Source organism: Danio rerio, chromosome 4 (assembly GCF_049306965.1).
Source record: "Danio rerio strain Tuebingen ecotype United States chromosome 4, GRCz12tu, whole genome shotgun sequence".
NCBI lineage: Eukaryota > Metazoa > Chordata > Actinopteri > Cypriniformes > Danionidae > Danio > Danio rerio.
Window position 1 is genome coordinate 35,293,010 of NC_133179.1, and position 8,485 is coordinate 35,301,494.

The 8,485-nt window shown below is 31.5% G+C and overlaps 1 long non-coding RNA gene across 2 annotated transcripts; it reads right to left on the reverse strand.

Annotated features, from left to right (window-relative positions):
• Positions 1-2,838: 2,838 nt before the first annotated feature.
• si:dkey-222o15.2 lies at positions 2,839-5,071 on the reverse strand. 2 transcript variants are annotated; one of them, XR_012402332.1, is made up of 3 exons: positions 4,941-5,058; positions 4,343-4,435; positions 2,839-3,237 (listed from the first exon to the last, which is right to left on the reverse strand). It is a non-coding gene; the product is annotated as a si:dkey-222o15.2 (long non-coding RNA). The 2 variants fall into 2 exon arrangements; XR_012402333.1 differs by having other exon boundaries at positions 3,100-3,237; positions 4,343-4,432; positions 4,941-5,071.
• Positions 5,072-8,485: the final 3,414 nt, after the last annotated feature.

An 8,485-nucleotide genomic window follows, 5' to 3' on the forward strand; every position in this document is an offset into this window, starting at 1 on the left:
AAATATATTACTTAAGGGGGCTAATATTATAGACTTGCTTGAAAAAACCTGCTTTTATTCTAGCCAAAATAAAAATAAAAAAAGCCTTTCTCCAGAAGAAAAAAATATAAGAGGAAAATTCTCAGGAGCGCTAATAATTTTGACTTTAACAGTAATCGTTTTGAATAATCGTGACTTCAATTATGACCAAAATAATCATGATTATGATTTTTCCCAAAATCGAGCAGCCCTACTGTTGTTACATTTATCAAAATAAACAATAAGGCTCCTAAAACACTGCTTTGAAAAATGTAGAAAATGTAAAAAAAAATATTTCAAATACCTCAAATGAAATAAGTCATTTGTTTTATTATTTTTAAAATATATTTTTTTGTAAAGTTATTTGTTTATAATTATGTAAAAAAAAAAAAATCCAAGTACTATAAAAGTTATTTAAGCAACAAATTTGCCAGATTGTAAAGGCAGACACAAAATGAGCAAACAAGAAAAACCGTGTAAAATGTGTAAATAAAAGGCTACATTTTAAATTTTTACATATTTTCATCATATACGTAAAACCTTCCTAAGCTTGAAAATAAATTTCCTTAAAATAAACTTCCTTTGTTAGTTGTCCTTAAACAATTAAACCATTTAAACAAGTTTACACTTAAAAAAGGTCCGTAATTAAAATCCGATTTTTTTTTCCAAATGTAACTAACTAAAATAGTACCATGTACTTTTACTCTGTATTAGTATTATTTATTAAAATTTGTTTTATTTTAGCAATATAATAGTATTTATTGTCCTTTAATTTAATGTAATTTAATTTTCAGTTCTCTTTCCATCTACGAAAACATTAAAAAAAAAAATTCACAAGCACATTTAAAATAGGTTTAATACCATGAAATATTATATTAATATTATTTTTTATTTTTTATAAATCGATAGGTAGTTCCAATGGAATGTTTTTATGTATTGCTGAGAATACATTTTAGGTGTTCAATACGTTGCTTGTCAGTCTTAAAAATAAAAATAGGTGCTTAAAAAAGTGCTTAAGTCCTTAATTTTAACAGCACCTTTTAATTGTTGTCTTCTCCTATTTTCAGGATTTTTTTGCATTGGACTGTTTTTTTTTTTTTTGGCTTTGACCCTTGCTCGCCCCTGACCTCACTCTTGGACTGCCCTGTTGGATTTTCAGTTTATTTTATTTTATTTTTTTTGGGTTCTGGGTAGATGCTAATAAATATTTAGTTGTAATTATTTAAATAATATGTTTTTTGTTAAATATGCGATTTCTGTGTTTGTTCTGTCTACTCGTACTTGTTTATCTTGTTTCTGTAATTATCATTTGTTTATTTGACTCTTGCCTCGCCTCTGATCTTGTTTTTGGATTGCCCTTTATATATCTTTTTAATTATTGGTTCTGGTTATATGGTTATAAAATATTTGTTAATTTAATTAATATGCATTTCATAAAAAATATATATATTTTCTTTGTTTATTCTGTATCTATTTATCTAATTTGTATATACATTTGTGTTTGTATGTTCTTCTTATTCTGTATATACCTAATTTTAACTTTTATATATATTTATTTGCATTTAATTTGTGATAATTCTGTATGCATTTATTTATCTAATTCATATTTATTTGTATTACATTGATCAATCTGTTGTTGTTTTTTTTGTATGCATCTATTTATATAATTTATATAAATTATACATTTGTATTTATCAATTTATATGCTTCCTTTAAAGCATTTTTTTAAATAAAGCAATTTAAACTAAGCATTCCTTTTAATGTGATTTATATAGCTACCAAATGTAGATGTGAGCCACACCTAACCCAAAAGTCAGCCGCAACTGAACCAGATCTGGGCCAGATCTGTGAAATTGCATGGGCCGCATCTGGGCCAGATCTGAGAAACTGCATGGGCTGTATGTGGGCCAGATCTGAGAAAGTGCATGGGCCGCAGCTGGGCCAGATTTGAGAATGTGCATGGGCCGTAGCTGGGCCAGATCTAAGAAAATGTATGGGCCACATCTGGCCCAGATATGGACCATGCTTTTTCTGAGATATGGCCCAGATCTGGTTCAGTTGTGGCTGACTTTTGGATCCTTATGTCAGCCACAATCAGGTTGAGTCATCGCCGTCATTCCGCGCGGTATGTGGGCCAGAAGAAAATGGGGGATGTGGGCCATATCTGGGCCAGATGTAATTTGCTATCTGGGAAGGATCCAAAAGTCAGCCACAACTGAACCAGATCTGGGCCATATCTCAGAAAAAGCTTGGTCCATATCTGGGCCAGATGTGGCCCATACATTTTCTTAGATCTGGCCCAGCTGCGGCCCATGCAAATTCTGAAATCTGGCCCAGCTGCGGCCCATGCAGTTTCTCAGATCTGGCCCAGATGCGGCCCATGCAATTTCACAGATCTGGCCCAGATCTTGTTCAGTTGCGGCTGACTTTTGGGTTAGATGTGGCTGACATCTACATTTGGTAGCTATATAAATCACATTAAAAGGAATGCTTAGTTTAAATTGCTTTATTTAAAAAATTGCTTTAAAGAAAGCATATAAATTGATAAATACAAATATAGAATTTATATAAATTATATTAATAGATGCATACAAAAAAAACAACAACAGACTGATCAATGCAATACATATAAATATATGAATTAGATAAATAAATGCATACAGAATTATCACAAATTAAATGCAAATAAATAAATATAAAAGTTAAAATTAGGTAAGTGGATATACAGAATAAGAAGAACATACAAACACAAATGTATATACAAATTAGATAAATAGATACAGAAAAAAAAAACACAGAAAATATATATATATTTTTTTTATAAAATGCATATTAATTAAATTAACAAATGATAATTACAGAGACAAGATAAACAAGTACGAGTAGACAGAACAAACACAGAAATCGAATATTTAACAAAAACATATTATTTAAAAAATTACAACGAAAAAGAATTTGTCTGATGAAGAGCCGGCGGCTCGAAACGTTACACGCTCTGTGTCAGCCTTTTTAATTTAATAAATTTGTATTTTTGGAGCCTTGGTGTTGCCGCCTTTGATTTACATTAAATAATTACAATTAAATATTTATTAGCATCTACCCAGAACCAAATTTTTTTTTTTAAATTAAATAAACTGAAAATCCAACAGGGCAGTCCAAGAGTGAGGTCAGGGGCAAGCAAGGGTCAAAGCCAAAAAAAACAGTCCAATGCAAAACATCCTGAAAATCGGAGAAGACAACAATTAAAAGGTGCTGTTTGCAGAGTATATACAGGCACAACTCGATTAAAATTAAGGACTTTTAAGCACTTTTTTAAGCACCTATTTTTATTTTTAAGACTGACAAGCAACGTATTGAACACCTGAAATGTATTCTCAGCAATACATAAAAACATTCCATAGGAACTACCTATCGATTTATAAAAAATAAAAAATAATATTAATATAATATTTCATAGTATTAAACCTATTTTAAATGTGCTTGTGAAATTATTTTTTTTATGTTTTTGTAGATGGAAAGAGAACTGAAAATTAAATTACATTAAATTAAAGGACTAGAAATACTATTATATTGCTAAAATAAAACAGATTTTAGTAAATAATACTAATACAGAGTAAAAGTACATGGTACTATTTTAGCTAGTTACATTTGGAAAAAAAAATCGGATTTTCATTACGGACCTTTTTTAAGTGTAAACTTGTTTGAATGGTTTAATTGTTTAATTACAAGACTACATAAAAAGGAATTTGCACTAACAAAGGAAGTTTATTTCCTTTAAGGAAGTTTAGTATATTTTCAAGCTTAGGAAGGTTTTATACTTCCTTATAATATTATTAATATTATAAAATATTTGAAATATTTTTTTTACATTTTCTACATTTTTCAAAGCAGTGTTTTAAGAGCCTTATTGTTTATTTTGATAAATGTAACAACAGATTGCTTTGACCTGTAATGCCTGTACAATTTAGTTACGCTTTAAGACAGACTATGTATAAATCATACAAATACCTCATTCAAAAACTTTTCCAGCATACCAACCCCGTGACGTCAGACACAGCAATATTCCAAGTTGGGGGTGCCTTTGTGCTAAAAGCTCTAGTAAAACATGCCCTTTTCATCAAAATTGTTACATTAATCAAGTTTGGTTAATATATTTTTTATTAAATCAGAAAGCAATTTACGAAATAATGTAAACTCGATTGACTGCATCACTTCTACTACAAGACACTGGGAAGAATTTTTGCTAGGCGATGTAGGAAGATCTGACACTCAAAGTTTTCTCCATCAATTCATAGTCTGAAATCTTGGTAATTAGTGAAAGTACCTTTGAACTGACCGCAGATCTTGATGTAGTCTTTCTTGATCTGGTCTTCTCCACTTTCGATCCTTCCCTGGGTTCATCTTTACAAGGAAACTGCTGAATGGAAAAAAAAAATACTTAGTGATAAAAACCTGGACTATATCATGCTATAAAATGTTTGAAATAAAAGCAGCATAAAAGGACAAGCTAGTGGTGGAGGTTTGCTAGAAAAATCTGTGAGAGAGGATGTTGTGTGTGAGTCAGACTGAGACAGACTGTTGTATGAATGTGTGTTTTTGAGTGTATGAATGTGAGAATGCATTCACAAGAGTGTGTGTTAGTTTGAGGATTTTGCTAGGGTCCAACAGAGTAATTTGTTTAGTTAAGTTGTTAAAAATTATTTTCATTGATTAAATACTTGCCCATATATAGATGTAAAGAATAACCAAAAGAAATAATGCATTAAAATGTCATTATATTTTATATTCAATCTGCAAATCATTTGTTGTGAAATTTGAATGACTTCCATTCAGTATATGAAGAAAATAAAATTAGAATAAGAATAAAACAATAGAACTCTATAAAAAAATACTTCCTATCAAAATAAAGCAGGTGCTTTTACCTTAAGGAACTTTATTAGTATGGTTCCCTGCTTCCAGTTAGTTCAACTTCAGATACCTCCATAATCTGTACTCTGGTGCTTCATTTGGTTCTTGACTTAAGGCTGATTTATACTTCTGCGTCAAACGCCGGCGTATGCTATGGCGCTGACGCATAGCCCTTCGATGTGGCCGTCGCCGTCACTGATGTGCACTTCTCAAAAAATTTAACTACACGTCGCAACGACGCCTAGCGTAAGCTCTGTGATTGGTCGGCTTGGTAGCGCTGACAAGTCTGGGCGGGACCGAGAGCAGCGCGAATGTAAGCGAGCGATTGTTTACAAGTGTGGAGTACCGTGAAGGAGCTCCGGATGGAAAGTTTTGTTTTGTGTTTACCTCATAGTTAAAGTTGTTGTACGTCCACCGGTTCCTGCCTCAAAATGAGCGAGTTTGAGCCACTTGTACATCCCGGAAGTGTTCAGGAAAAGCAAAAAAGTAGCGAAGAAACTCGACACAGAGGAACATTTACACCTCATTGCCAACTAGCGTTTCGGAAGTGTTAATGCAGACCGACAGAGACAGCGCGCAGAAGTATAAATGCACAGCCACGCGCGTTGCATGCGCCGTTGGTTACGCCGGTCCCCTGACGCAGAAGTATAAATCAGGCTTTAGGAGTAACTGGTGTCGCATTCCAGGTCCATCACAATCTGAGCTAGAAGGACAATATGACAAAAGACAAGACAAATGTGAATACACATAACATACAGAATAAAACATTTAAAGATATAGTTTACTATTCTGCCACCATTTATTCATCCTCTACTTGTTTCAAAGCAGTTTGAATCTGTTAAACACTAAAGCAGATATTTTGAAGAATGTTAGAAACCTGTAACTATTGATTAACATAGTAGGAAAAACTGGGTTTGTGTTCATTCATTTTTTTTTCAGCTTCATCCCTTTATTAATCTGGGGTCACCGAAGTGGAATGAACAGTCAACTTATCCAGCATGTTTTACGCAGCAGATACTCTTCCAGCTGCAACACATCACTGGGAAAAACCCATACACTCTCATTTACACACATTAACTAAGGACAATTTAGCTTACCCAATTCACCTGTACCGCATGTCTTGTGGGGGAAACAGGAGCACCCGGAGGAAACCCACGCCAACACGGGGAGAACATACAAACTTCACACAGAAATGCCAACTGACCCAGCCGAGGCTCGAACCAGAAACATTTTTGCTGGGAGGCAACAGAGCTATCCACTGTGCACCGCACCACCTGAGTTTATGTTCAACAGAACAAAAAAAATATTTTGAAACAAGTGGAGGATAAAAGACGTCATTATTTTTGGGTGAACTATCCCTTTAAATTTTAGTGTCAAGCATTAGTCTTTAAAAACTTATGTATCACTACAGGAAAAATAAATCAAGTACCTCTTGTGAACAAGCAAAATCATTATGCCATTGTTTTCAATGGTTTTCTTTTACATTTTTCACTCTGAAATTATAACTTAAACATGCGATCCAAGGTAAATTAATCTACTTTAAAGTTACGTCAACAGACTGTGTTTTTCCAGCTCACCAATACTGTCAAATTTTACATTTTCAGAAAACAATTCAATAAATTACCTTGTGGAAACATTTAGACTTTCTTTCAAATTAGATTTTTTTAATAATATATATTTTAAATAAGCTATGACCTCACACAGTGATAAAATAGCAGCAATAAATCTTGTAATATTTTAATAATAAATAAAACATAAAATATATTATTTCAGTTCCCAACAACCAGTCTGACATATACAAGTTACAAAATATGTACAATATTGTACCTGGTGTGCTTGATGATGAAGTCAAACAATTAGTAATGCACTGATGTGAGAGCTGTCCTTTCCTTCAGCTTGCATCCTTGCATGATTCATTTCTTTTCTGTAACAAATTAATACAATACAATCAATTTATAAAAATATTGTTTTTATTGCCACAAAACCATTTGTTTGGACTTGATACATATGTACAAGATTAATGGTGCAATTCTGTTTCCAGGCTGTTTTGATGTAATATAAAACATAAGATATGGATTTTAAGCTCATTTAACACAATTGATTTTATTTTTTAACAAGGTTTAATATTTCATAACACACTTAGCCTTCTTTTTTAGCTAATTAATTTCCTTCATAAGTCATTTAACACATCATGTTTCAACTGTGGATTTTTTTTTCAAACGTTTTGGCTTTAATTTTTTTTTAATGCAGACCAGTCTCAACAGTGGCCAGCATGAACCACATAACGTTACTCTGCAAACTTTTGCTGAAACTTGATAAAACACACATTAACAAGCAAATCAAGATCATTAAGATTAACGGTAACTTACCAAAAAGAGACTGTTTGTTCAATGTTTGAGCTAAAACCAGTACAAAAGCAGAACTCAGCACCAATTACAACTGTATAAAACGGACAGCATATGATTCATTCATTCAAGCTCCCGTTTCGACGCTGTTCTTCATATAACACGTCTTATTGATCATTTAATTGGGAATGAGGAGCGAATAAAAGGACAAATGTAACTTAAATGAATTTGTTAAAACCCCAAGCACAATCAACTTAGCTAACAGATTAACGTTACTGAACTGACGGATGCCATCATTTTTAGCCGTTTTTAGCCATATTATCCACATATAAGTTACAGTTTTATCACTATTCAAAACAGGGGCTTTTCTAACAAATAAAACATTACCTGACGACAAATATCTCACAAATATGATTTTAAAATAATAACTTACCCGATATAAAGAAGAAGATGAAATGGCGGACTTGACTTCACTTCCTCGTTTGAAAAAAATAACCGTCATTCACGAGGCTCCGCCCACTCCACCGTAATGCAAGGATGAAGCGAAACACATATTCGCCACCAGGGGGCAGTTTTATGGTTATGTTTTTAAATAAATAAATAAATAAATATATATATATATATATATATATATATATATATATATATATATATATATATATATATATATATAGATATAGATATATATATATATATATTTATATATATATAAATATATAAATAAATATATATATATATATATATATATATATATATATATATATATATATATATATATATAAAAAATATAATATATATTAGGGTAAGGGTAATTAGGCAAGTTATTTTATAACAATGATTTGTTCTGAAACTGTCGAAAAAATATATAGCTTAAAGGGGTTAATAATTTTGACCTTAAAACACTTTTTAAAAAAATTAAAAACTGCTTTTATTCTAGTCGAAGACATTCTCCAGAAGAAAAAATATTATCAGACACACTGTGAACATGTCCTTGGTCTGTTATGTAACATGCTGTAATTCTAGAATATTTACTGTTATTTTTATTATTCAGTAGCTTGTTATATAAAAACTATAACACTTTAAGATATATTTAAAATTAACTAATTGCTAATTAACATGCTTATTAATAGCATATTGTTTATAAAATTTGTTGACGCTGTTACAGGTGCACACACACAGAACCAGGATAGACTTTTGGGCCTTTCTATGTTGAG